This window comes from Tachyglossus aculeatus, chromosome X1 (genome assembly GCF_015852505.1).
Source record: "Tachyglossus aculeatus isolate mTacAcu1 chromosome X1, mTacAcu1.pri, whole genome shotgun sequence".
Classification (NCBI taxonomy): Eukaryota; Metazoa; Chordata; class Mammalia; order Monotremata; family Tachyglossidae; genus Tachyglossus; species Tachyglossus aculeatus.
Genome location: NC_052101.1, coordinates 30,895,479 through 30,923,477, shown reverse-complemented (window position 1 = coordinate 30,923,477; position 27,999 = coordinate 30,895,479). Strand labels below are relative to the sequence as shown.

The window sequence follows — 27,999 nt, the reverse complement described above, 5'->3', positions numbered from 1 at the left end:
GTTAGATGAACACTATGTTCAGCCTGCTCAGCGTAAACAGACCAAATCATCCAGATTTCAACATAATGAAGTGTGCAATCGATTTTAAATATTTACATTGCTTTCAAACCTGAAATTCACTCACACACTGAAATTTAAATCCTGCTCTTCTGAGAATATACTGGGGAAAAGTTGAGAAATTCAGCACTGGCACTGCTCGTAAACAGAGGTTAAATTGAATTCATGTGACAAGCCAATTCTTTTGGAAAGGTAAGCAACCTGCTTCATGTATGGTCATTTAGAAAAATTAGACAAAGCAATGACAGAGCACTGTACGTCAGTTTCACTCTGTAATTATTAACCAAACCAATGAAGCTGTTTTGTTCATTTAACTGCGAAGTTCACATTCTAAATGAGTTGAGGATTGGAGCTGTTGCTGGCATTTGGGGGTCAGGCATCAAGATGAGTTGTAAATGTTTGGCATATATGGAAAAGAAATCTGGGAGATGCTGCTGAATGAGAAATAAAATACAAATCGAAATTAGGGGACACAGAATGGTGAGTGGGAAGCTTGTTTTGCAGATTTGAGCCAAAATGAAATTCGCTATTTAAATGTTTAGTTGCTACAATTTGGCTGGGTCACTTGTTTTTCTTCATTCCTTATGTAATCTTGTGGGATGCCTGGTGGGAAAGTCATAAATCATTCATGAAGATGTGGAAATCACTGTGCAAAGCAGGCACAGTTTAAATGAAAGGAAAGCCGTTTTGCATGGAAACCAAAAATGAAATGTAACTATCATGATTTGTACCAGCTTTGGTTATTAATTCCTCTAATGACTTGTGGCCTAATCTGATTTTTTTTTTTGACCTCATGCTCTGGTTTTTAAAATGGAGGTGAAATGAAATGTTCTATCCTGGTTTCAATGTCCTGGGGGTTTTCTTTGGAGTTTCTTAGGAGAGAGAAGATGTGTGAATTATAGGTTAAGGGACTGGACCTCTCTCCCCAGATTCTAGGTATGGATGTTGTACTAACAAGGTTGCTGCTCTCTGGGCTACAATGGCTAAGCCCAAATCAAGGGATCAAGCTAATAGAAGGGGTGGGTTGGGAGAGGGATTCATCAAATAGTTTAATGAAAATTCCAGCGTCCTAGTCTTCCGTTTTACGTATTAAATTGTTCTGAAAAGTAATCCACACCAAATTTTTTCCATAATTACCCTGCCTTTTTTCCCCACTCATTTCTTTTTTTATGGTATTTGTTAGTAATAATAATAATGATGATAGCATTTGTTAAGCACATACTATGTTCAAAGCACTGTTCTAAGCGCTGGGGGGGATACAAGGTGATCAGGTTGTCCCACATGGGGCTCAGTCTTAATCCCCATTTTACAGATGAGGTAACTGAGGCTCAGAGAAGTTAAGTGACTTGCCCAAGGTCATACAGCAGACATGTGTAGGGGAAGCAGCATGGCTCAGTGGAAAGAGCCCGGGCTTTGGAGTCAGAGGTTCAAATGGGTTCAAATCCCGGCTCCGCCAATTGTCAGCTGTGTGACTTTGGGCAAGTCACTTAACTTCTCTGGGCCTCAGTTACCTCATCTGTAAAATGGGGATTAAAACTGTAAGTTCCCCGTGGGACAACCTGATCACCTTGTAGCCTCCCCAGCGCTTAGAACAGTGCTGTGCACATAGTAAGCGCTTAACAAATACCATCATTATTATTATTATTATTATGTGGCGGAGCTGGGATTAGAACCCGTGACCTCTGACTCCCAAGCCCGTGCTCTTTCCACTGAGCCATGTTGCTTCTCCTGTTAAGTGCTTAAGATGTGCCAGGCATTGTATTAAATGCTGGGGTATATGCAAATTTATCAGGATGGACACAGTCCCTGTCCCATATGGGGCTCACAGTCTTTATTTGCCATTTTACAGATGAGGTAACCAAGGCACAGAAAAGTTAAGTGGCTCACTCTAGGTCACACAGCAGACAAGTCACTGAGCTAGGAATAGAACCAGGTCTTTCTAACTCTCAGGCCCATACTCTATCCACTAGGCCATGCCACTTCTCAGATTTTGACCGATTTGCTTACCGTTTTCCATCATTTCTTCAGTGCTCATGCCAGTACTTATTTTTGGTTTCTTTTTTATTTCTTTCCTCTCTAACTTAGCAGCTTTACCGGCTTTTCCAATTGGTTTCCGTAGAACTGCTTTTACAGTTCACTTCTTCACAAGATATTAGAAAAATGTTTCTTTTTCATGGAAATCACAAATGACAATTTATGGACTGAAAATTTCAAAAGAAATTTGGGAATATCTTTGAAGAATTATTATGACTGTATGTATTCTGTTGACACATATTCCTTGGGACACCTATACCTGCATCTTTTAATGACACACATTTTAGCACTGTTAAAGCTTTTTTGTATGTTTTGTTTTAATAGTTGCAGTGAGTAAATTTCACCTTCTATTTAGAAAATACAGACACCTTAGTTACCACAATTGTCACTGGGTTTTTTTTTCTGTTATTTTCATGGTATTTGTTGTGCTTATTGTTGTTCTTGGCCTCAAAATAAGGCAACCTAGGTAACCAATGACTTCAAACTGGGGAGGTTTTTGTTATATGTCTGAAATTTTATCAGTGGCTTTAATATCCTTTTCATTTCTTCCTAGAGTCCTTTACAATCGTTTCTAATTTCAGCTAATTCCATCTGTCTCATAATTCAAACTTTTTGAGTTCTTTGCTCCCCTTCTAGATCAGTTAGGTGTCATGCCTCCAGAGAGCACAATATCAGTTTTGGATGTTGATGTGAAAACACTGTGAGAGGAGAGATGAGTCTGTTGTCTTCGGAGATAATTTCTTCTGGTTTCTTGAAAGACCCTAATGGAGAAGATACTTTCTATAATCCCGTAAATATTTTGTTTGTTTGTCTCCACTGTTCCCTATGGGCAGGGAATATGCCACTTTGTTATTCTTTTCTTCCAAGGCAGCTAGTGCATTGCACTTCATCAAGTGGAAGATCAACAGATGTTGCTGCTGCTGCTACTACTATTACTAACTAGTGTTCTTTTGGCACTGTTGGTCTTGAATCAGAGGAAGAAGATATGTAACATTATCCTATTGCACCTGCTGCTAAACCTTGCCTTCCTTCCACCTCCTAGTAAAGAGGAAGTGGTGGCTGTTACCCAATGAGTTATTGACATTTCTTCAGGAAACTGGCTGGAAGCATTGTATCCTACGTGGTGCCCATGAACATCACTTATTTCTAGGGAAATTGTCACAAGTCACAGCCAATACATCTGCTTCTCCCTGTTGCCTTTTCACTTGAAGTCTGAGAGCTGTTAAATGTCTGGTGGCATTATTCTCGATCCTGCTTCGTAGAGTTAGCAAATTGAGACAGTGAAGTTAAGCAACCTGCCCGTGAGTGCAGATGGACTTGGCATTGGATCTAGGGATGCAACCATATCCCCTGATTCCTATTCCCACGACTTGGCTTTGCCACAGAGGGCAATAGCAGGGGATCAGCCTTTGGCCTCACTGCAAAGTCCACCGAGCTAAGGCTGACGCATCAGAGCCTTTTAGTATTTCTGAGTAAAGGGAGATTCATCAGTGAAAGCCTCTTTCTGTGGGAGACTTTGCTTCATAATTTCCTTATTTTATGTTTTGGGTGTTTTTAGGTTGTTAGGTTTTTTCTTTACACTCACACTCTGTTTCTAGGCCCGCTCTCTTCCTCACGAGCAATTCTGAAAATTGATGGAAAGTGGGACCGGGTCTCTGTAATTTGCTTTTGCTGCTTGAAAAGCAGCACATCTTAAAGTCCCTTCTTGAAAGGAAGCATGATGTGGTTTCTGGAGAGGGAAAGTCTGCCCATAAATCAGGCGTCGGCCCTTGGCTCCTCAGGGACGACTCCTCAGCTGACTCACCCTTGTCAGCGGTGCTGTATTTATCAGGAATTTGATTTGAAAGAAAAATCTGAAAACAACAAGATTTAACCCTTCTGCCTGCCATCGAGGGAGGGTGAGGGAAACTAAACAAACCCAAGTGAGATGAACCACAATGTGAAGTCAGCTTTGCGCAATGCTGATAGCCTGCAATGACCTTGCACACTTGGTTTCCATCAGTGGGAGTGGGACTCCTGGCTGCAGCACACAGTGTCCTCTCTGCCATGGAGACCTGAATGTCCTACTGGGACAGCCATGGCTTTCTCCAAGCCTGCATTTCTCCTGGCCCGTGGGTTTACAGCAGTCACTTGATATAAAACTGCCTAGCCATTTGGAAATCCCTTGTGGAGTTAGATCAAATTAGCTCGTTCCCCTGGCTCTTTCTCTTTTTTTATGGTATCTGTTAAGCACTTACTATGTGCCAGGCACTGAACTAGGTGCTGGGGTAGACACGAGCTTATCGGGTAATACATAGTCCCTGGCCCACATAGGGCTCACAATCTTAATTCCCATTTTACAGATGAGGGAACTGAGGCACAGATAAGTGAAATGACTAGCTCGTTCCCCTGGCTCTTTCTCTTTTTTTATGGTATCTGTTAAGCACTTACTATGTGCCAGGCACTGAACTAGGTGCTGGGGTAGACACGAGCTTATCAGGTAATACATAGTCCCTGGCCCACATAGGGCTCACAATCTTAATTCCCATTTTACAGATGAGGGAACTGAGGCACAGATAAGTGAAATGACTTGCTCGTTCCCCTGGCTCTTTCTCTTTTTTTGTGGTATCTGTTAAGCACTTACTATGTGCCAGGCACTGAACTAGGTGCTGGGGTGGACACGAGCTTATCAGGTAATACATAGTCCCTGACCCACATAGGGCTCACAGTCTAATCTCCATTTTACAGATGAGGGAACTGAGGCACAGATAAGTGAAATGACTTGCTCGTTCCCCTGGCTCTTTCTCTTTTTTTGTGGTATCTGTTAAGCACTTACTATGTGCCAGGCACTGAACTAGGTGCTGGGGTGGACACGAGCTTATCAGGTAATACATAGTCCCTGACCCACATAGGGCTCACAGTCTAATCTCCATTTTACAGATGAGGGAACTGAGGCACAAATAAGTGAAATGACTTGCCCAGGGTCACACAGCAGACAAGTGACTGAGCCAGGATTAGAACCCAGGTCCTCCTGACTCCCAGGTTCATGCTCTATCCATTAGATCACATTTCCCTTCATCATCAGCAGTGGTATTTGTTGAGCATTTACTGTGCACAGAACACTGTACTAAGTGCTTGGGAGCGTATAGTATAGCAGAGGTTGGTGCTTTGGGGAAAATTATGTTGGCTAGAGGAACATATGCCGGAATTGAAATACCTTCTGGAGCACTGAGGAAATGCTAATATGGCTTAGTAGCCACTGCACTGGTCTGGCTGATTGTCAACTATGCAGATGATCCAGGCACAGAAGCCAGAAGGAATCAGGTTCAGGAAAGGGAGAATTTTAAAGAAAATGGAAAATCTGACCCTGAGCATCAGGCTACCAATATTCGTTGGTCTTTGCTGCATCGTTCAGTTGGCCAGAGCAATCCCAAGGTTCCTGCTCTATTGGAATTCAATCCTGACCCCTGCCCTTAAGGAGCCTAAAATAGGGAAGATGAGGTGGATCAAAATGCACAAGTTGTCAATTCAAGAATGAGTTGGGAGTGAGGTGTGGGGCCTGGATTTCTTTTGTTGGAGGAGAACTGGGTGTGTTTCATCAAGGAAAGTTCCCCAGATTTCAACTGGGTTGTAGTAGATGAGTGAGAACAGTGGCCCAAGGATGGTGGTGGGAAAAAGAGCAAGCAATTACACAGTGAGATCACAGACCCAACGAGATGGTTTAAAATCCTTTCGAATAGGCCTGGGTGAAAGACTGACAAGAGAATTACAAGAAAGGAAGGGCAAGTAAAAGTGCAAAATCCAGAAGGCCAAAGGGCTGGTTTTGTGTACATCTCCCAGAAACTTTTGGGACATTTGGAAGGAACTAGCTTTTAGGCCAATAGTGGAGAACTCTCTCTTCTTCTAGGTGCCATAGAGTTTTTCTCAGTGGAAACCGGGGAAAAGAACACAATTCATCTAGTAGAGTATTTAGAACTCTGGTTCCTGTCTGCTACTCCCCTGGGCCCCGTCCGGAAGACGTGTTCCATGTGGTGATGTATTTCTAGCTACGTTAGTTATACCTTGGGTAAAAAGGAAGCTAGGGTGAAATAATCTGGCCCTTTCCATCCTCTTTTCCCAAGCAAAGTCCATGTGACCAAGCCCAAGGTAGGTGGCTTCTGGTACTCGGGGAATCGGGCTTTGTATTTACAGTTTTAAATCTCCATGGCTGTAAATATCATTCTTTAAATTTCAGTCTTGGTGTCATCTTAGTAATTCTTTACAGTCTATAATATTGATTATACCTTGACTTTGGCCATGATTCTGTTTGGGATCTGGTTCGGCCATGATTATTAGGGCCTTCCATAGAGTTATCAACAGGATTCTGGCTGGCATTTCTAGTCTTGCATCACCCATGCTTTGCTTTGAATATAGAATGGTCAACTTTAATCTTAGTTTGATGTTGTACAACTAAGAGGCCCCATTTTCAATCACAAGAGGACAACTCTTCTGAATCTAATACCTAGGGTAGCAGAAGGATGTCAGTCAGTCAGTCGTCTTTATTGAGAACTTACTTGGTACGGCGCACTGTCCGAAGCACTTGAGAAAGCACAATACACCAATAAACAGACACATATTTTATTTTATTTTATTTTATTTTATTTTGTTAGTATGTTTGGTTTTGTTCTCCGTCTCCCCCCTTTTAGACTGTGAGCCCACTGTTGGGTAGGGACTGTCTCTATATGTTGCCAACTTGTACTTCCCAAGCGCTTAGTACAGTGCTCTTCACACAGTAAGCGCTCAATAAATACGATTGATTGATTGATTGATTCCCTGCCCATAAAGAGCTTACAGTCTAGAGGGGGAGACAGGTATTAATATAAATAAATAAATTAGAGATAGATACATAAGTGCTGTGGGGCTAGGAGCGGGGATGAATAATAGGAGCATCTCAGGGAGACGCAGAAAAGTGGGAGAAGAGGAAAAGAGAGCTTGGTCAGAATGGGGCCAATTAATTGTGGTATTTAGTGAATACCTTACTGATGCTAAGCGCTGCACTAAACACTTGGGAGAGTGCAACCAAAGCAGGGCACAAATTCCATAACTTCGAGTATTTTACCATCTAATGGGGCGAGGCAGGGAGGCAAAAATGATTTACAAACAGCATTTTGTACGGTGCCTCTACTTCCTGCTCCTGGAAATGGTTCTCACCCCTGTGAGTGTGCTCCCAGAACTGCAGCAGAAGAGAACTGGGGGAAGGAGAGAAACCTTCGGCACTATAGCCCATCCCTCTGGGGGCAGGTACTATCCCAAACAGTACAGTACTTTGAACATACTAAGCACTCAGTAAATACGATTGAGTGAATTCAATGAATCAATTGTACAGTCGCTTTGTATAATCTTATTATCTATTTTTTAAAATATCTGACCTCTTCTCATTTCCCCAAAGTGGATTCCCACAGATTCCCAACCTGGTTGCATTGTTGGAGGTATTTCTCCTCTTGGTGTTTTGGAATCCCTTTAGCTGGCTGTGCCGGTAAAGTATCATTTCAGTGGCCGTCAGATTATGTGTTATTTGGATCTACATTTTATCTAATGGTACCAATGTCCTCCCAGTCCCTCACAACAACACGATCCATGGAGTTTTACGTTAGGGGCTGTGATGTATTTGAACTGATTAACATGGAGAACACATCTGAGGAGAGAAAAATCCCTTTCTTGAGAGCTAACTAATAAAATTCAGCAAATGCTGTTTCTTCCACAGCCACTGCAGGGTCCTGCAGACTTAGAGATGACACAGCTCTTTCTGCGCTCTAATTGCCATAACATGTTGACAATAAAAGAGCATTATGGTGGGAATGAAGTATTTCAGTTATCTTATTGATATACATCACTTTAATTCGTTCAGAGCAATTCCATTTGCCTCTGGAACAATCCATCTTGCTGCCTAGGGATAAAAATAAAGGTCCCCAAGGATGCTTGATCCTGTCCTGCAGACTTATGCGTCAGTGACTCATTCTAGCACGAATTTTTCTTCCATCATCTTTATCATGAAGAGGGAGTGAAAGTGCACTGAGTGTTTAGTCTAAAAGGTTAGAAGCAGCAATCTTTATCACGTTCTGTGAGCCCGTTGTTAGGTAGGGACCATCTCTATATGTTGCCAACTTGTACTTCCCAAGCACTTAGTACAGTGCTCTGCACACAGTAAGCACTCAATAAATACGATTGAATGAATGAATGAATGAAAAGAAAGATGTATGTGTGGGAGTGGGAGAAGTAGAAATTCTTGTTTTTCTCAACTGCTGTGCTACATAGGTACAACAGTAAATGAAAAGGGAAAAATGAGCTAAGTGAGAGTTCAATTAAGAGCTTATTTGTCTTGAGACACACTGAATGGTGTGCTGTTTGGACAGCTAATTTTTTTTAGCAAAGTATATTGAAAAGCAGTGTGGCCTAATGGGTAGAACATAGGCCTAGGAATCAGAAGGACCTGTGTTCTAATCCTAGCTCAGCCACTTGTCTTCTGTGTGACCTTGGGGAATTTGCTTCACTTCTCTGAGCCTCAGTTATCTCTTCTGTAAAACGGGGATTAAAACTGTGAGACCCACGTGGGACAGGGACTGTGTCCAACCTTACAACCTTGTATCTACCCCAGCACTTAGTACAGTGCCTGGCACATAGTAAGCCCTTAATAAATACCATAAAAAGGGGGATAGCTCATCCCCACCATGCGTTATTCTCCCTCCTCATTTTTTCCCACACCATTACCTAGAAATCCTATGATAATAGTAATAATAATAATAGTGTATGTTAAGTGCTTACTATGTGCCAAGCACTGATCCCAAGCAATTCCTCAACCCCTTGTTTGTGATACTCAGGGTATTCTGGGGAGTAGGTTTGTAGGGGATTGGGTAGCTCACAGACTACTGAAGCAGTCCCTCAGTCTTTGATGAGCAGAGGCAGTGGACCAAAGATCAGTTCCTTCCCTCAGGCCTGTAAAAGCCAGTGGGTGAGAATGGAAAAAAGTCACTGAATGACAGGCTGGTTTCTAAATATTTGATGGAGTTGCAACAAAGTGTGATGCATGAGACAAGCAAAATAACCTAGTGGAAAAAAAAAAAGCAGAGCTAGGAGCCAGGAGACTTGGGTTCGAAGTTCAGCTGTGCTACACATCCGCTGTGTGACCTTTGGCATGTGAGCTCATCTCTAGACTGTAAGTTTGTTTCTAGACTGTGAGCTCGCTGTGGGCAGTAATGTGTCTGTTGTTATAGTGTACTCTCCCAAGTGCTTAGTACAGTGCTTTGCACACAGTAAGTGCTCAATAAATATGATGGAATGAATGAATGAAAGTCACAACTCTGGGCCTCAATTTCCTCATTTGTAAAATCTGGATTAAATGCCTGTTCCCCCTCCGCCTCAGACTGCAATCTCATATGGGAGAGGGACTGAGTCTGATCTGATTGTAGGTGCTGCCCCAGAGCTTAGCACAATTTTTGACAATTGGTGAGTACTGAACAAATACCATAATTATTATTACTATTAATGATATGTATTGTTATTGTATAGAAGGAATCATTAACTTATGGCCAATTTGCTGTGTTTTAACCCTCTGGCAAACTTGAAAGAAATTCAGATTTTATAACAAGTGATCGGTTCTGCTGTTTTATTTTCGAGTCTGTAGGGCAGATTTGGAAGAGCACAGGCCAGGGAGCCAGAGGATCTGCATCCCAGTTCTGCCACTTATCTGCTGTATGACCCTGGACAAGTCACTTGACTTCACTGTACCTCAGCTTCCTCATGTGCAGAATGGGAATTGAATCCTATGTCATTCTATTTAGACTGTGAGAGCCCCATGTGGGAAACTATGTCCAATCCGATGTTTTTGTATCTACCCCAGCACTTAGTATAGTGTTTGGCTCATAGTAAGTGCTTAACAAGTAATTTTTCTAATTATTGTACTAATTCTCTGTGGCCTCTTTTCTCTTCCCTTTCATTTTAGTAGCATGTAATCAAACAATCAATTAATCAGTCAGTGGTATTCTTTTAGCACTTGCTGTGGGTGCTAAATGTACCCACAGCACTGTACTAAGCAGTACTAAGTGTACTAAGCACTGTACTAAGCACTTGGGAGAGTACAGTAGAGTAGAGTTGATAGACACAATCCCTGCCCACAAGGTGATTATTGTAATTATATTAATTACATTATTACATTATATAATTCTATTATTGTGATTATTTATGTAATTATATGAAACGTGGTGCTTGATTGAAGTCAGCAAAAGGAGATGTGGTTTCTTGGAAATTCCTTATTAGAGGGCAAAATAAGTGCTGATGTGGAATTCTCACCAAAATGGAATTGGAATTTCTTCTGGGATGCTTACAAGCTGTCCTGTTCCCAGGATAATTGGCTTTATTCCTGATTTAACACGGTTGGTTACCTTATAGTGATCAAAATCATGGCCCATTTGCTTCCTAGCAAAGCAAAAGAAAAAATGAGGGGAGCGACCAGTCCACCTCCCTGAGGGAATTCACAAGGCCCAAGTTGAGGGTATCATTAATTGCTTAATGATAAATGATCTGGAATTAAATGTGTTCTCTTCCCTCCTTTCCTCTGCTCCTTCAGACTACTGGGCTCACCCCTCTGTTGCCTGATAATTTCAGATACAATCCTGATTGTCAAAAATGACTATTACCTCTCATGGAAAGAGCCTTAGGCAAAGCCTCAATTGGCAAACTGCACCAGGAAAACCTATTCTGAGAAGTCAAACCTCGTGCCTCCTCAACATTTCTCTTCAGTTTAACTAAACCGATGACAGTGCATGGCTCTTCCAGTTTCTATTTAAATATCTTCACAGGGACCTAAGTGGAGTAAATTTTTAATGTTCACAACTTCCTCCTTGTGGGGGGTCATTATCCATTTGGCCCCTCACACATGCATTTTACTTGCCCTACTTTCCTGAGGAAATCTGAGTCATCACTATTCCTGAAACGGGAGAGAAGTGGGTTTCTCACTCATCCTTTATTTGGCATTGAAACACATCTTTTCTCTGGCTTCTCATTGTCAAACATACCTTCTCACAGTGACCACTAAGAGCTTTTTTCCCATGCTTTACACTTTGCCCACCTTCACCTTCAATGAAGCAGTTTCAGAGGCACTGTGGATTTCCTGGAGGATAGAGAGGCTCTTCAAGTACAACGATGTGGATTCATTTTTCCATTTACCTAGCCTTCCTTGGCCAGTTTAAGACTGTCAGTCCAAAGTCTAGGCTTTGTTTGGTCCCAGAGAAAAAAAACCAACATCTTTCTCTTCCAGGCTTTTAACTTCACAAGTGCATAATATAAGCTTCTTCACTTAATTAGAGCTCAGAGCTGACAGTTGAAGTGACACCATAACATTTAATCGCATGACATCCAAGGTTCTTCCAGAGATTGGTTTATTAAGACAAAACATGGCACCGTGGCTTAACACATACTTATTTTCAAAGTGGTAATAACACACTGTACTTCTGAAGCACCCTTTTTGTCCCTGAACTGAGCTCATTAAGGCACACTATCTAGACATACAGGTTCATTACATATAGGATAAATGAAGCCTCAGGATCTTTATGTCCTTATCAATTTGGGAAATGTGGTCTGATGAAATGGGTCATTCTGATGGCAAATTTAGTTAAAATGAGATGAGGTTCAAGCCGACAGTTAATATGACCAAGATAAAGGAGTTCATAGGGACCAGGGATTGGAAAGAAAAACACCAAATCAGATGCCAGTTACTCATTCCCAAATTCATTGCCTTGGAGCACAGCTCTCCCTGGGTCATGCTGTGGGGCAAAATTTAATTTCATATAAACAATCAATCAATAAATTTATTGAGTACTTACTATGTCAAGAGCACTGTACTAAGCACTTGAGAGAGTACAGTACAACAGAGTTGGCAGACATATTCCCTGCCCACAAGAAACTTACAGTCTAGAAGTTCAGAGGATTGTATTAGTGTTTGGGAGAGTTCAGGATAGACATGTTCCTTGTCCATAAGGACCTTAGTGTCTAGAGGATAAATTGGTACTTTACAAACATGATTGAAGTTCAACATTTTAATTTAATTTGATTGTGGAAATCCATCCCAGTTATTGCTGTTGTTGCATTTGTCCAGTGCTTGCTGAGTCAGGCACTGTACTAAGCACTGGAGTGAATATGCAAGATAAATAATGATGAGAATATTCATTAAGCACTAGCTAAGTGCCAAGCACTAGGGTAGATTCATGATCAATCAGTCAATGGTATTTACTGAGTACTTACTTTGTGCAAAGCAGTGTACTAAGTGCTTAGGGGAGTACAATATGACAGAGTTGGAAGACATGTTCCCTGCCCACAAGGAGAGAGGGAGATAATCAGATTGGACCCAGTCTCTGTCCCACGGAGGCAGAGGAGAATGCATATGTTTTCCTCATTTTGCAGATGAGGAAACTGAGGGACCAAGAAGTTAAATGACTTATCCAAAGCCACACAATAGGTGAGTAGCGAGCCTAGACTAGAACCCCTGGTTCCTGAGTTCCTGGGCTGTGCTCTTGCACTCACTCCTACAGTTAGAGTAAATTAACAACCTAAATGGAACAAGACAGATGCACAGAAAAGTAAAAATAAATTGCAACCCATAATAAGATCAACTTAAATATAAAACAATATAAATTTAGAACATTTAAATAAGAGTTAAAATGGTAATTGGAAGAGGCGTCCTCAACCTCCTCACTCTTGCAAGAGCAATTCTGTATCACAGGAACTGTCCGGCAGAGAAATTGACAATTTCTGATGATCTTCTATCAAAAAGATTTGGAAATTGTGAGTCAGAAAGACCTGGGTTCTAATTCTGGCTCTGCTAGTTGTCTACTGAATGACCTTGGACAAGTCACTTAACTTCTCAGTGCCTGTTACCTCATCTGTAAAATGGGGGTAATATTATGAGTCACAGGTGGGACATGGACTGTGTCCAACCTGATTAGCTTGTATTTACCCAGGACTTAGTACAATGCCTGGTATCTAGCAGACATTTAATAAGTACCATAAAAAAGTGGTATTAACTGAAGGAAAACATGAAACTAGATAGCTCAGCCCCATTCTTCTTGTAGCAATTAGAGTAATTTTTTGTGGGGAAAAGGAGGAGGGCTAGGATTGCTGCTGCTAAAACATTTTTTAACACCCCCACTACTACTTTGTAGGGCCTTGCTCCTAGAAAATTACTGGGCATATAGATGGAGCTTTGAGGCAGGCTGTTTATGGGAGAGAATTGCTTGATATTTCTGGCCCACTCCTAAAAGCAGGGCTGTAGCACCCTTCCCACACAGTAGCAGATTCATTGCCACTGTGTGGTAAGCATGCTGAAGACTTGTTTTGATGATAGCCTAGTGGAAAGAGCACAAGGCAGGAAGCGAGGAGACTTGGGTTCTAATATCAGCTCTACCACATGTCTGCTGTGCAACCTTGGACTAGTCACTTAGCTTCTCTGGGACTCAGTTTCCTCATCTGTAAAATGGGGATTCATTGCCTTTTCTCTCCCATGCCCCTTAGATAATAATAATAATCATGATGGCATTTATTAAGTGCCTACTATGTGCAAAGCACTGTTCTAAGCACTGAGGAGGTTACAAGGTGATCCCCTACGCCACACTGCTTCTCCTGGACTACTGCAAGTGCTGAGTACAAGCACTTAGTACAGTACTCTGAACACAGTAAGCGCTCAATAAAAACGATTGAATGAATGGTACAGTGCTGTGCACCCAGTAAGCGCTCAATAAATACGATTCCATGAATGAATGAATACTCAATAAATGCTACTGCTTATGTGCAGATCTATGTATATATGTTTGTACATATTTATTACTCTATTTTACTTGTACATATCTATTCTATTTATTTTATTTTGTTGGGATGTTTGGTTTTGTTCTCTGTCTCCCCCTTTTAGACTGTGAGCCCACTGTTGGGTAGGGACCGTCTCTATATGTTGCCGACTTGTACTTCCAAGCACTTAGTACAGTGCTCTGCACACAGTAAGCACTCAATAAATACAACTGATTGATTGATTGATTGATCAGGTTGTCCCACAGGGGGCTCACAGTCTTAATCCCCATTTTACAGATGAGGTAACTGAGGCTCAGAGAAGCTAGTGACTGGCCCAAAGTCACCCAGCTGACAAGTGGTGGAGCCGGGATTTGAACCCATGACCTCTGACTCCAAAGCCTGGGCTCTTTCCACTGAGCCATGCTGCTTCTCCAGATTCTGCTTAGATTCTGCTTAAATTCTGCTTCTGCTTAGATTGTGAGCCACATGTGGGACTGGGACTGTGTTTGATCCATGATTCTCATGATTACTCTAGGGAGAGCCCCTTGAAACTGAAGGGGTAACCCCCAAACTGATTCGGGGTCTGGTGGATCCTTTCCCTTGAAGATGAACAGATCCAGGTGGTTCCTCTTGGGACTCCTGCAGCTCCCCAGTGTTTAGCAAAGTGCTTGGCACTTAGTAAGCTCTTAACAAATACCACTGTTATAATAATTATGGTTATTATTGTTATTAGCTATTTTGTCAAGCCACAATTGGTAACTCATGTTTCTACGACAGCTCCAGATGCTGCACAGACATTCTCCCCTGAGTTCGCAGGAGTCCCAGTGAGGGAAAAATAATGGCTCCTCTTCTCTCTACTCCTCAATGGGAAGGAGCAGTGCCCAGAACAGGAAAGTGATTTGCCAAAGGTCACGTAATATGTCAGGAGCAGTACTGAAGGCAGAACCAAACCCAGCTGCTTCCTGACCTGTACTCCATCAATTCTGAGCCAATGAGAAATAGAATTTAATAATAATAATAATAGCATTTGTTAAGCACTTAGTATGTAGAAAGCAATGTTCAAAGCACTGGGGAGGATACAAGGTGATCAGGTTGTCCCATATGGGGCTCACAGTCTTAATCCCCATTTTCCAGATGAGGTAACAGGCACAGAGAAGTTAAGTGACTTGCCCAAAGTCACACAGCTGACAAGTGGTGGGGCAGGATTTGAACCCATGACCTCTGACTCCTAAGCCCATGCTCTTTCCACTGAGCCACACTGCTTTTCAAACCCTTCCCTATCCTCTGTGCTTGTCCCCTCAATCCGTCTGCTGAGTTGTTTGGGTTCTAGGTAGACTGGCCTTGGGGGCTGTGGGTCTGGGCTAGCATTGGTTGTGGGGAGTGAGGCTGCTGGGGAGCTCTTGCAGTCCCAAGGGGAACAAGCTGGCTCTGATCATCTTCAAGGAAAATCACTAGATGCTGACTCAGTTTTGGGGCTACCCCTGGAGTTTCCAGGGACTCCCCTAGAGTGACCATGGGAGTCTTGGATCAAACAAGACTTTCTGGACAAGCAGCTCCAACCTGAGCTGTCACCTACAGGACCTTCCAAAATCTAAATTAATCCTGTTGAAATAGGGTTGGTAGGAAGTATAAGATCATTATGGGCAGGGAATGTGTCTGCTATTTCTGTTGAACTCTCCCAAGCATTCAGTACAGTGCTCTGCACAAAGTAAGAGTTCAATAAATTGATTGATTTGAGGTTCCAGCAGTCATTTCACTAGGACACACTGACTTTTAAATGCTACGTAGCCTGGATCAGTGAACAAGTGAATGCAGCGGGGACCATCCTATGTCTGCAACCCCAAAAAATAGTTTAAAAAATCTGACAAAGTCTGTCGAGAACAAGGGGAGGTAGTGCTCTTTTTTCACTAGTGTCTTGGCCAGGAGAAGGATTTTGTAAGAGGGAATTCTATCTGGAGGGAGATGAACAGAGGCTGCTCAAGGAGTCTGTGCTAGGGGTATATCTGTCCTCTAGCTCTTAACTCTGGAATATCAATCAATTTATGTTTATCTTCTCTATCCGTTCCAAAGCTGCTTCAGGAGAGGGTTCCCATCTGCTACTTCCTTCGCCTGCTTCCCAAGTGCCTAGAATAGAGCTTCGCATCAGTTGGCACTCAGTAAATACTGCTAAGACTAATGGGAATGGCCCTGCCCAATTACATGATCTCTCCAGGGAAATGGGATTGGAGAATTACAAAAAAACCTCTTACAGAATATTGATTTAGACACACTCTCTGATGATTACCCTCCTTCTTGGATATTGTTAAGAATAGGATTGAGGTCTGATGACGTCGTTGAGTTAGGTGTTCACTGACCTCTGGAGTTACCTTTCAGCTCTTTGATTCAATTATGCCTGGCCGGGCTCAGTATCAGAATTTCCAGGCAAGAAACCCAAAACAAGAAAGGAAAAAAAAAGGATTTTAAGAGAGGTTGTATATGAGATTCTGGCTTTCTTTAGGACAGACTGGACAAACAATAAACTTGAAGAATGATGTGACTAATCTCATATCCCCACCTTGTTTTCCTTCCCTCTGCATCACTCATGTGTTTGCGTCCCTACTGCTCAAGCATTTAAGTATCACCATCATCACCAGAACACTAGGCAGTGTTGCTGAGTGGATAGAACATGGGCTTTGGAGTCAGAGGGATCTAGATTCTAGTTCTACCTCTGCCACAAGTCTGCTGTGTGACCTTGGGAAAGTCACTTGGCTTCCCTGTGCCTCAATAACCCCATCGTAAAATGGGGATAAGAGTGTGAGCCCCATGGGAGACAAGGAGTGTGTCCAACCTGATTAACTTGTATCTGCCCCAGCACTTAGAACTGTGCTTGTCATATACTAAGCGCTTAACATGTACTTTTATTATTATCAACACCTACATTCAGTTGCCTCCCTTACCTGTAATTTATTTCAGTGTCTCCCCCTCTAGATTGTAAATGCTTTGAGTGCAGGGATTGTGTCTATTTACTCTATTTACTCTCCCAAGCACTTAGTGCAGTTTTCCACACGTAGTAAGCAACCAATAAATTCCTTTGATTGATAGGTAGTTTCAGGTAGGGTCATAAAATGGCACCTAAATAAAATAGGTAATGACTGTCTCATTAAAATGACTTCCCTAAAGGATGAAGAGCATAAATTTACTACCTTAAAATAAGACAATATAAGCTCAAGACAAAGTGCATTTTACGGACCTGGCTGAAGTTTTCCAAGCCCCCAGTATTGACTTTTAGAGAACAAGAATAGCCTATCACAAGCTCCTGCCCTGGAAATTTTGTATGAAAGAGGGGCATTTCCATTCACATTTTTATGTCATTGTCTCTGGCATAAATGTGGGGAGAAAACTAGCTTTAAAAAGTAAGTTGAGCCTTGAATTTTCATGAAAGGTTTAATTTTTTTAGTCAGTGAGAAAATTTAATAAATGGAAAACATTTCCCTCTTCTGTTATTTCAGATTCTGTTTAGAGATTTTGAATTTAACAGCCTTCAGATTTGGAAGCAAATTGTTACCCTTGAAAACAGGTAGTGTTTTAGAGACACATTTCCATAACAGCACTTGTTATAATTCCAAAGGGTTTACATGTACTTGCTAATTTTAAAAGATATTTAATGTGTCCTTGAGGTTTCTAAGTTTTCTTAAAAATGTTAAATTTAAAAGGCTGTTGGTAGAAAGGAGGAATGTTGCAGGGGACACCTACTGTGGATCCAGAATAGCACTGTGTGTAGCCACATGTGGAACTTTTGTTTAAAAACAAAATGTGAGGTAAAATCAATAACATTTTGAAAAACCCATTAGGATCTTTGTCAAATCTATTACTGTTTTATGACTCTCACTGTGCAGGGTAATGTTCTCATCAGTATCACTTCATTTGAGAGCCAGTTGTAAATATAATAATCCCCTTGACAAAAACCTCAAGGACATGTAGTGCTTCCCGTCATTTGATATAAAAAACATTTATTTCTCTTAGTAACGAGCGCGAGAAAACATAGAATCTTCTTCCTGGAGCAAAGCCCACCTTCCTTATTGAGAAGATCTGAATTAGGCCTTGTGGTGATAAGTTAATGGGCTACAAACAAAAAATATTCCTTGAATAACAGTGAGTAAGCAATTTTTGTATTAATTGCTTTAAATAAGGATCCCGATTGTCCATCCTTTTCCCTTCCCATCCCATCTTTCTTGCATAGGGAGAGAATGGGTTGTCTCAAAATTCCAAAATGGTGCTTAGACACACTTTGTTTGTAGGGCCTGGTGCTGTACCAAGCATGCGGACTGCATCATTTCCTCATCTGTAAAATGGGGATTCAATACCTGTTCTTCCTCCTACTTAAGACTATGAGCCCCATCGGAGACAGGAACTGTGTCTGATCTGATTACCTTGTATCTACATCAGTGCTTAGTGGAGTGCTTGGTGTATTGTAAGCCCTTAACAAATACCACAGTCATTACTATTATTATTATTATTATTATTATTATTATTATTATTATTATTATTATTATTATTATTATTATTATTATTATTATTTAAGCTCCTTGTGGCAGAAACCATGTCTGCCAACTCTGGTTTTGTATCTCCCAAGTTCAATAAGTATAGGTTGATTGATTGATTAACTACATGGTTCCCTGTCTTTTAGGAACCTCCCCTCTAACGGTGTGTATATCCCATTTTTTACTCAGAGATGCTGAAATTAGGAGGGGCTCAGAGTTAGACTAAATGAAAATGAGCCATTTTTCACACCAACAACAAACTCTAAAGCTAATGGAAGATGGGCAGGTACTACGTGTTTGGGGAAGAAACCAAATGGGAAAGAGCCTATCAACCTCAGAGAATTAACTTGATGGAACATTAAATCTAGATCGTCATGGATGAGATAAGAAGAAATTCAGGAAGTGTGAAGGAAACAGAGTGAGGATTGGTGAGAAGTGATGAGGGGGAAAGACACAGGAATTTAGTTCCGGAGTCACTCACTGCTACCGATTTACAAACCGTTTATCAGTCTGCAGATGCGTTAGCAGAAACTCAGTCAGGCTTCAGCAAGCCTATCGCCTGTGGTAACTGCTCCCTTCTGCTGCACCACTACTCAATTCCTAATCTCCATTAGCAAGAATGACTCTAACCCAACAACTGGACAGGAAGTTCAAACTCTACTATCCCACCATATAGCAATAATAATACTAATAGTAATAATAATAATGATAATAATAATAGAAAATAATGGTCTTTGTTAAACACTTTCTATGTGCAAACCCCTGAACTAAGCCTTAGGATTGATATAAGATAATTGGGTCAGACACAATCCCTGTCCCACATGGAGCTCACAGTGTAAAGGGAAGGGAGGACAGGCATTTAAACCCCATTTTACAGATGAGAAAACTGAGGCACAGAAAAGCTAAGTAGCAGAGCCAGGACAGGAACCTATCTCCTAACTCCCAGGCCTGTGCACATTCCATTTGGCCATTTTGCCTGCCTAGAGGCAGGGGATTGAACAAGAAGAAATTACCTTAAATTGCAGCAAGAGAAACAAATGGGAAAGCTTCCTAACTACACACTGGATCACACTACGGGTGGTAGTGGAGTCTGCTATACTGAATGTTTTGGTTTTCGCTGGATCTGGGGGAAGGAACTGGACCAGCTAGCAATTACTGAAGTCACTTTTAGCTCTTTTTCTGGCACGTATTGCCAGGTTTCCAATTTCCTCCTTTCAATTCACAAGGAGTCCAATGGCAGTACGGTGACACGAGGTATTGACTCCTCAACAAAAATATCCTTGGCAGGCTCTGGCAGTTATGACAAGTAGCCTGTGTCTGCTCTCTGCTCTAACCCCACTCTTTACAGTAACAGCAATCACTACAATAATAATAGCACTGCCCCAAAGGGCAAGCCTCAGGAGTTAAGCCCTGGGCTTGCTTTCTTAGTAATTCTTCATAGGCTTTGCTGACAATATCATTTCTAAAATCAATTCATTACTAGATCACACCGCATGTATTCTTCAGCTTTAGAACCTCCAAGAAGGTTGTGGCAGGCTTTCTGCTTGCTTTATTAGTTCAGAGCAAAGACATGCAGTCAGGACATGCAAGTTCCCCTGACATGACAAACCATAAATTCCAAAGTGTCACAAAAAAAATAAACATTTCATTTTATTGCATTAATGTGATTCATTCTGCTTAGTTTCCTTAGCAACTTGCATGTACTAGTTTGCAGAGAATACTAGCTTGCTCTTCTGTTTCTAACCACCATCTTATTTTCTTGTGTAGTTCCCAAACCACACCTGACAATTCATCTCTAGTCATGCTGTGTTGAAAGAGCTTAGAAAGGCATTAGCAGAACAGGTGTAAGTGGATGGACTCGGGGCACAGGGCAAAGGGTGGGCTATGCTCGGTGCTGGAGGGTTTGGGTGCCTGCAATTTGGATTCTGCCAAGGAGCAGAGCAGAAGAGCTGAGGGTACAGGAAAGCCCAAAGCTGGGCCAGGAAACTTTGGTCCACTTTCATTAACTAGGCCCAAGCAGATTCTTCCCCAGCTTACTTTATCCCTCTGCCTCTCTCACAAGGACTTGCTCCTTTCCAGCAGCTGGAGGCCCAGGGGTGACTACTGCAGACAGCCAGAAAGTAGCCATGGCTGGGGCCGCAGGGCAGCATCGATATACAGATGCTACTGTTCCACAGCTTCGTGGCTGCTGGAGGAGGGTTTAAAAGGGGAAGAAGGCCCGGGGAGACAACAGTCAAGGTCGACATAGAACAAAAGTAGGCACAAGCAGAGACAGCCATCACCTTTAGCTCAACAGCAACAACTGTTGGTACTGGAATCCTTACTCTGATTCCTATCAGGAGGTACCTTCGAAAATCTGGGAACACCCTCATGGACACTTTTTTTTTTTTGATGTAACTGATGTGACGCTGTGATTCTGTTTTTACCCTGAACAACTTCCTTTAAAATCCTCCATGTGCCTCTGGCTTGGAGGAAGGTTCCATAGATAATATAAGTGGATCCGGCAAGCAGGAAGGGATCTTAATTTGAGGGAGTAGAGTATGATTCATTCATTCATTCGTATTTATTGAGCGCTTACTGTGTGCGGAGCACTGTACTAAGCTCTTGGAAAGTACAATTCGGCAACAGAGACAATCTCTACCCAACAACGGGCTCACAGTCTAATAGTTCTCTAGGCAACCTGGATTGGTCACTGGAACAAAGTCTTGATTAGCTATACAAGCCAGACTGTAGTCTTTTTTTGAGCTGGAAAAGCCAAGAAGTTGTGCTACACTGGAAAGTGTTACTTAAGCACTTAGAGAAGCAGTGGAGCCTAGTGGAGAGAGCAGGGGCCTGGAAGTTAGAAGGAACTGGGTTCTAATTCTGGATCTGCCAATTGTATGCTGTGTGACCTTGGACAAGTCACTTAACTTCTCTGTGCCTCATTTTCCCCAACTGTAACATGGGAAAACCTGTTCTCCCTCCTACTTATACTGTGAGCTCCCTGTGGGACAGGGACTAAATTGTACTTATCCCTGCACTTAGAAAAGTGTTTGACACATAGTAAGCGCTTAACAAATATTATTTTTTAAAAAAGTACTTGGGGCCTGGATGGAGGTTGAAAGAGGATAACCCAATCAAATATAAAGTGATGGGGCAGCTCTGCACCAAGCCAAGGAGAAGGACCTCGGAAATTCCCATCTCCTCAGCCTCTTGATAACATGATGTCTTTTAAGGTTCAGTCTGATTCTGGAGGAAAGTTCAGCATCTTCCATTATTTAAGTAGACTCAAAGGCCTGGACCTTTAAGCATTAAATGTTAGAGTGCCTCAACACCTCAAAACCTACTGAATACACGATGAGAGGTAAGCGCAGAATGGAGACCAAGATTGAGAAAAGGAAAGTAAAGTTTACCATGAGTCCAAATTCTACCTTTTACAATTAAAAGGAAATTGAAAGTGTTTCACGTAACAGAGTGGGATATACATGTGGAGGGTAAATACGATCCATGCCCTGACAGGGTAAACTCCTAAACCCAAGGGATACTGTTATGTGATCTAGGCTCATCATGGACCACCAGTAATTATTCAACAGAAATACAAATAAGGGAAAATATCATTTTTCCTCTTTTCTCCTGCAACCCTCTTTTCCCTTCCTGAAGCTGTCTATGAAGTTCAAATTTCCAGCAACAAATCTGATCATAAATTGAGACCCTGACCTCCAGTATCTATTTTTTTTTTAACTTTTCCTGCTCTCCTTAATGTATAGACACCATTCCCTGTGTTTCCACCCACTCAACTCTCTGGGCTCCAGGGTCCAGGGGGAGAATTTTCTTTCCCTGGGCCTTATTTATTCATTTTCTTCCTAATGGGCTTGTCATGGAAACAGACACCAGAGTAATAGATGCCTGGAGTGACCTGCATGCACTTGCTTGGTGATGCCTATATTGTAAATCTCCTTATCTTACAACTCCGTTACCCAGGGAACCAAGGGTGGTGCAGCTGAGCACCTAATGTGCTGTAGTCAAAAGGAGGCACAGTTCTAATCTTCCCAGTTGATCAACTTACTATTGAAACATTCCTCACACATTAGAGCTGCTTCCCTTTTCAGAGAAACTTTGCACTCGTTAGCAACAATTTGGCAATCACACTACAATCACTTGAAAAGTTCTTAACTACAAGACATCCTGCCTGCATCAACTAAGGGAGATATGCACAGTTCACAATGACAGTCCCACAGAAAGGAAACTTTCTCATGAACTTTCTCATGAATTAGGCTTATGTCTTAAGCCTAATTAAGTGGTAATAGTTTGGAAATTGATTTTCATCAAAAATATTCAGGCACAAAGGAGAAGGGAAACCCATCAGCATGGAGCTCCTTTCTTCCTCCAAATCTATGGAGGGAAAGTCCTTTGTATGGATAACTGTAATCATTTCCACCGTGTTCCTAGCCGACCTCCCCTCTGACCCGGAGTGAGCTGCCCATCTCTGCTTTCCCTATGTGAAAAATGGCTGACTTTAGAGGGCAGAGGTCTTACTTTCTCATCCTAATTTCTGAGATTGTCTCACCCACACAGACACCAAATGCGTGGTAATTGATTTCTATCATGTGAGATTTCTTTTTCATTTTTGACAGGGACAGGCTGTCTAATAAGAAGAGACAGGGTAAAGGTATAGCCCCTGGTCTGCAAGGGGTTCACAGTCTAAAGTGGTGAGGAAAAACTGGTCTCCAGAGAAAAATTCAGGTGTTCAATTCAATATAGTAACTCAGTAATTCAGACATTTAACAGTAGAAAATTGAGCAATTCAATTCATCCTTCTAAGATGGAATATGGCATGGTGGTAACGTCCAACCTCTAACTCTCTTCCTTTTTGGTCCAACTGGCTCATTCAGTATTCTGAAAGTAGAAATTCCAGAGTTTTTATTCCGGGGTTAGAAGGGGATGTCCTGGTCTTCACACCCCGGTGTCTCTTATCAACTCTTTCCCACCCTGTAGCCCAAGATCTTGGTGGTGTTGGGAAGAAAAAAAAAACCCAAGACCCATAGATGTCATGGTCAAAAAATTGATCTGGAGAAGAATCTCTCAAAGACTAAATTGGTGTGCAAAAATATTCCTTGAATAATAATAATAATAATGGCATTTATTAAATGCTTACTACGTGCAAAGCACTATTCTAAGTGCTGGGGAGGTTACAAGGTGATCAGGTTGTCCCACGGGGGGCTCACAGTCTTAATCCCCATTTTACAGATGAGGGAACTGAGGCCCAGAGAAGTCAAGTGACTTGCCCAAAGTCACACAACTGACAAGTGGCGGAGCCAGGATTTGAACCCATGACCTCTGACTCCAAAGCCCGTGCTCTTTCCACTGAGCCACGCTGCTTCTTATGGAAGGGGGCCGGCCTGGGGGGCACATACTTTTTCAGGAAATCCCGGAAGTTGGCTGGCAGGTCTCTGGGCATGGCGACTGGAAACTCCTTGGCATGGCTCAGTGGAAAGAGCCTGGGCTTTGGAGTCGAGGTCATGGGTTCAAATCCTGGCTCCGCCACTTGTCGGCTGTGTGACTTTGGGCAAGTCACTTAACTTCTCTGGGCCTCAGTTACCTCATCTGTAAAATGGAGATTAAGACTGTGAGCCCCGTGTGGGACAACCTGATCACCTTGTAAACTCCCCAGCTCTTAGAACAGTGCTTTGCACATAGTAAGCACTTAATAAATGTCATTATTATTGTTATTATTCTTGGCCCAGCTGCCAGACGTCACCCTTCTTCCCGGGCCTGCCGGGCAGGGGGTCCTCGCTGAAGTACACCTGGACCGGCTCCGGCGCCCTGTCCCTGCAGATGTCCACCAGGTGCTTGGAGATGCTGTGGTCCATCATCCTGATGTGGCCCTCAGGGTCCACCATGATCTACATGGCACCCAGGGCCTTGTGCACCACCGAGTTGTGGTACAGGTAGTCCAGGCCGGCCAGGAGCTGGGCGGCGTAGCGGTGCAGCCGGTCGCCAGGTACCAGGGTCCCATGGCTCGGGGGGCAGACAAGGGGAGGCCGCCACCATGCTCCACCAGGACGGCCACCACCGTCACGTCGGCCTGTTCTCTCAGCAACATCGCCAGGTTAGCGCACAAGGTGCGAGTGGCTCAGCTTCACCAGGGAACTGAACTCCGTCTCCACCCCCTGGATCTGCTTCTGGTATTTCTCCACTTTCTCTTTCTCTTGGCTCACCAGGAATGGGCCCTTTGTTTTCGGCCACTGCAGGACCCACTCGTAGACCAGGACGAAGTTCCCCGTGGTCATTTCCAAGGCATTGTGGACCTGCTTCCCCAGCTCTGCATCATCGTCGATACATTTCCCTTTGTGCAAGGTGAGCTGGCAGGGCGAGCCAGCGTTGAAGTACAGGATTTCACCGGTGCCCGGAGAATCTTCACCGCTACACACCGAATGTTGCCAGTCTCGCCTGGATCGCCCGGTGGAGTTTGCCCGGTTTTTGACTTGTCCTCCCTGCTCCTTAGCTCTGCCAGTCAGGCTCAGGCCCCCTCTGGGCCCTGCTGGCTCTTTCCTGGTAGTGGGATCTTGGTGTGTGGAACTGGCCACCTCCAGACGCTCCTGCTTTGCCATTTCATATCTTCTTTCCTTGAATGACACATTCATGTAAATAATGAAGAAATTTTAAAAATGAAAGCAATTCTATCTGGGGAAACAAGGTCAGCACATTGGCCAGTAAATATAGCAAGAAAAGCAGCGGGGTCTTGTGGAAAGAGCACGACCTGGGGTCAGAGGACCTGGGTTCTCATGCCGGTTCTCCCTCATGTCTGCTGTGTGACCTTGAGCAAATCACTTAACTCATCTGTGAAACGGATGAACAAAGATGGATGGGCCCTGAAGCTTGCAGGAGGGTGAAGAGATGGATCTCCTGCCTAAGGCTGGACTTCAGGGAGCAGAAAACATCTGTTCAGAAGACTAGGAGGGGCCAACATCAAAGGGTTTTGGTCAGAGAAGATGCAGGATGCTAATGTTAGACTAGAACTTGCTTTTATGGGTGAGAAAAGGAACATTGATGGAGGGCAGCTAGTCTGTGGTTGAGATTTACAGAGGTCATTCCCAGAGCCTCGTTAATATGGGGCAGCTTGTGGAACATGAAGACTCTGAACACTACTTTGGGGGAAGAGGCCATGGGAAGAGCTCAGCCTTTCCCAGGAGACCAGGTTACCCGGAGATTCTCCATTGCTTTGGAGGAAATACAGCCATAAGGAACAGGCTTCTCAAACACTGAGCAGAATTAATCATGCCCAGCCCCTCAGAGTGCTATGCTTCAAGGATGAGAGCTGGGGTTTTTTTTGTTTGGTTGGTTTTTTTTTGGTATTTGTTAAGCATTTACTATGTGCCAGGCACTGTACTAAGCACTGTGGTATATGAAGCAGCATGGCTTAGTGGAAAGAGCATGGGCTTGGGAGTCAGAGGTCATGGGTTCTAATCCCGGTTCTGCCACTTGTCAGCTGTGTGACTTTGGACAAGTCACTTAACTTCTCTGTGCCTCAGTTACCTCATCTGTAAAATGGGGATTAAGGCTGTGAGCCCCACTTGGGACTACCTGATAAACTTGTATCTACCCCAGCGCTTAGAACAGTGCTTGGCACATAGTAAGCACTTAACAAATACCATCATTATTATTATTATTATACAAGCTAATCAAGCTGGACAAAGTCCCAGTGCCCCAGAGGGCTTGCAGTCTTAATTCCCATTTTACAAATGAGGTAACCAAGGCACAGAGAAGTTAAATGACTGGCCTAAGGTCACACAGCAGACAAGCTATGGAAACGGGATTAGAATCCAGGTCTTTCTGACTTCCAAGCCCACGCTCTATCCACTAGGACATGATGCTTCTGTATTTCTTCCTTCCTGTGTCTCTGGCAGTAGGTGTCCATTGTCCAGAAAAATGAGAACGCACACAACTGGAGTCCCTGTATGCAACGATTTGTTGACAAAATCATTTGTTCATCCAGGAAACAAAGAAAGATCCACTTTCTTCGCATGGTCATTATTCCATTTGTTCAGTACAAATGAGCTTTCCCTTTTCATTCATTCATTCAATCGCATTTATTGAGTGCTTTCTGTGTGCAGAGCACTGTACTAAGCACTTGAGAAGTACAAGTTGGCAATATATAGAGATGGTCCCTACCCAACCCCCATCCAGTAGATAGTGACCTTTACAGCTAGTCAAACTAAACAGATTGCTATTTGGATGTTGTCAATCCAAAGCATCATGGCCTAAGATGAACATTTTGGGTAGTGTCCAATATGAATTTAGCATCCTATGGCAATTAATTGGCAGCTGAGGCATTTTCAATGCCCAGGTGGAGGCCAGTTGTCCATAAATGAGTGGTATGGTGTTGGAAATTGATGTTTGAAGCCACCCTTGAAAAAGAGTTCTTGTGTGATTATGGGAGATGGAAAGGATAAGAGGAAAAAGAGAGATCTTAATTTGGGGGTTGGAAAGCTTTAAGTGGGGATGGGTAGTTCCAGGCATTTGCCAATTTCAATAAGCAGCTCCCTCAGTTTAGGATAGAAACCAAAATAAAGTTAAACAGGGTCCTTTTGTAGTATGTGGTTAAGTGCCTTCTGACATACTGAAGACCTTAAAAAATGAAAAGAGGGAAAAGATGACTTTACACATTTTTTTTGGATTGGGGATAGAAACTAAACTTCTACCCTTGGAGTCAATTCAGCTTCTCGTGGAAAGAGTTTTCCCCAGCCTGCCTTGAAACAATTACTGCAAATTGAATTTTGCTCTTTTCACAGATCTGATCAGCCCATAAAATTTAATTTATAATAAATATTTATTTTGATTGTTAACCACATTGGCCACATGCCTTGGGTCATTTCTCCCTAGGAATCAGCCTAGGAATCGTGCATTTAGCAGCTGCAGGGTGGAAATGAATGTACGAGACTCACTCCCCCACCCACAATTGTGCGTAAAGTATTCTGTCCATGATGCTATGCTACTTTACAGTCTGCAAAGTTACATGGCTGGATGCACATGGAAAATTCTTGTTGACACTAATTGGACTTGTGCTCAGGGATTAAAAACAGAATGTCCTTCTCTTAAGCTACTGACTGGGGCTTGTTCTTATGTTCCTTCTGCACAGCAGGGAGTCCAAACTCTTAGGGAGTCTTGCATGTGCAGAGATTTCAGAATTAAGGTCATGGGTGACTGGGTATTTTAGAGTCCTCTCAGGATGTTTGGACTCATAGGCAATCTATAGTCTCTCTGACTGTAAATTTTCAAGGATGAATAGTTTGTCAGTCATTAACTACTTAGAAAAAAAAAACCGTTGGTGCTCATCAAATCTACCTGCCTATGTACCTAGCCATATATGCTGCTCTTCTCCACCCCGATATTTCTTAAATGTCTGCCTTGACCACTAGATTATAAACTCCTTGAGGGCTGGGATCATGTGAACCCACTGTTTTGAACTCTGTTCTTCCCAGGGCTTAGAACAATGCTCTCTGCACACAGTAAGTGCTCAATGAATACCATTGATTGATTGATTGATTGCTTGAAAGGACTCATGGGGTCAAAAGAGCCACCCAGAGATCATCTAGTCCAACTCTCTGCTTACAGGGAG

The 27,999-nt window shown here is 42.7% G+C and overlaps 1 protein-coding gene and 1 pseudogene across 3 annotated transcripts in view; one reads left to right on the top strand and one right to left on the bottom strand.

Moving 5' to 3' along the window:
• The first annotated feature begins 429 nt into the window (after positions 1 to 429).
• Positions 430 to 27,999, top strand: part of ADRA1B (adrenoceptor alpha 1B) — a 68,274-nt gene continuing 40,704 nt past the window's right edge. Inside the window, exons 1-2 of one of the 3 annotated variants that reach the window (XM_038740748.1) lie at positions 430 to 537; positions 24,632 to 24,737. The gene's annotated coding sequence lies outside the window, so the exon portion shown is untranslated. Of the gene's footprint in view, positions 538 to 24,601; positions 24,738 to 27,999 lie in introns of all 3 variants that reach the window. The other 2 variants (XM_038740747.1, XM_038740749.1) reach the window with 2 other exon arrangements.
• On the bottom strand, positions 24,110 to 25,024 carry LOC119949841 (annotated as a pseudogene).